Genomic DNA, 2,345 nt, shown 5'->3' with positions numbered 1-2,345 from the left:
AGTCTATAGTCTAGTCTATAGTCTAGTCTATATTCTAGTCTATAGTCTAGTCTATAGTCTAGTCTATAGTCTAGTCTATAGTCTAGTCTATAGTCTGGTCTATAGTCTGGTCTATAGTCTAGTCTATAGTCTAGTCAATAGACTAGTTCAGAGACTAATCAAAAGACTAGTTCTTATACTAGTTAATAGACTAGCGCATAGTATAATCAATAGACTAGTTCAGGAACTAGTAAATAAATTAATTCATAGACTAGTCCATAGACTAGTTCTAGAACTAGTCAATAGACCGGCCAATAGACTGGAAAATAGACTAGCTAATAGACTAGTCAATAGACTAGCCAATAGCCTAGCCAATAGACTACTCAATTAGCAAGTCAATAAAGTTTGGAGACTAGTCAATAAATTAGTTCAAAGACTAATTATTATACTAGTCATTAGACTAGTCATTAGACTAGTTCGAAGACTAACCAATTGGCAAGTTTAGAGCTTAGTCAATAAACTATTTCATAGACTAGTAAATAGATGTCTTCAAAGCGTAATCAATAGACTTTTTCATAGAATAGTTAATAGATTAATTCAGAAACTAGTCAATATACTAGAACAGAGACTAGTCAATGAACTAGTTTAGAGATTAGTCAATATATAAGTTCATAGACCAATCAATAGACTGGTTCAAAAACTAGTCAATAGATTAGATCTGTTACTAGTCAAGATATTAGTCAACAACTCATGCGAGCTGCATATGTTATGACTAAATTCATCATTATAAACTGTGACAATTAAATTTTTTCTTTACAATTTGTTGCTGTTGTTATTTGTTTTAAATTATTTGTTTTTTTTTAATATAATTATTATTTAAAATTGTTTAAATACTAAAGTTAATCATACATACAATACTACAAACTAAAATGGTTTTCCATTTGTTTTGTTTTCATTCTTTTGTTTATAATTAATTGTAGTTTTTATTAATTATTTATATATAAAGTTTATTATTTTTTTTCTTTATTATATAATTGTGAGTTCCTGTTTGAGTCTGAGTATGAGTGTGTGTGTGTAAAAGAGTGTTTTTAAAGGTGTTAAATGTGAAAAAAATTGTAGTTTAGTGTTAGTTAGACAGACGTTTCTATAATGTGTTATTATTTTATTATTTTTTTTTTAATTTTAATTATTGTTTATTTAAATTTTAATCAATAAATCACTTTCCTTTAATGCTAATTATTTATTAACTTAAATGCTAACAAAAAGAAAATTATTATTAATATTAAAAAAAAAGTTTTTCATAAAAAATAAATCAATTAATTTATTAATTAGAAAAAACAAAGTTATTAATTTTATTTTAGTTTTCACAATTTACATACAATTAAACATAATTTTATTGTTTGCAGTTTTTTTTTGTTTTTGTTGTTGGCTTGTTTTATTTTATTATTATTATTATTATTTTTAAATAATTAAATTTATGTTTTTTTGTTTCTTTGTTTTTTAATATAATTTTTTTTAACATAATAATTTGTTAAAAAATAAGGAGGGGAATTTAAAGTCTTATTTGTATTCTTATTAAACTCAGTACAAGAGTGTCTACACTTGCTTAAGGAGTCTTTAAAAATATTTGTTTTTGTTTTTTTATTAAATAATTTAAACAAAACTTTTATAAAGGTTTCATATAAAAAAATTCTTAATAATTTACATTTTATTTGTGGTGTTAGCTAAATTTTGTAAGTAGGTTTTTCTTAATTATTTTATTAATTTCTTTTATAAATAAATTTTGCCTCTCTAAAGATTAATTGCTAAATTATTTTATACAATCTCTGTTTTTATTTCTTTTTTATTTAAAATATTGTTTTTGTTTTGGGGTTTCTTTTAAATATATAAATTTAGTTTTTTTTATAGGTTTAATCAAAAGAAATTTTTGTTGCTTGTGTTTTTACTCTGTTGTATAATACTAATGTAAGCTTTTTTAACTTTTATTGTTGTGGGCTTTGTTTTAAGTTAAAGATTTTTAATAGCTGGCCTCATGACCCGCCAATATGTATAGGTCATGACCTTCTTCACTGCCTAAGGAACCAGTACGTAACAATTGACTTTCTAATGCCACCACTCTGCAAAAAGATAAAATTAATTGATTAGCATTTCACATTTAATTAAAAATGTAAAGTTTCTAATAATTTCTCTGAAGCTTTCATACAACAGAAACCATTCGCTAGTACTTCTAGATTATCTATTTTAATAGTTGATAAAGATAAAAGCTTATAGCTGTCTTATTAAGCTGTTAAGATAGATAGATAGATAGATAGATAGATAGATAGATAGATAGATAGATAGATAGATAGATAGATAGATAGATAGAT

The sequence above is a fragment of the Lucilia cuprina genome, chromosome 6 (assembly GCF_022045245.1).
Source record: "Lucilia cuprina isolate Lc7/37 chromosome 6, ASM2204524v1, whole genome shotgun sequence".
NCBI classification, from domain to species: domain Eukaryota; kingdom Metazoa; phylum Arthropoda; class Insecta; order Diptera; family Calliphoridae; genus Lucilia; species Lucilia cuprina.
Note: the sequence above shows the minus strand (reverse complement) of the source record.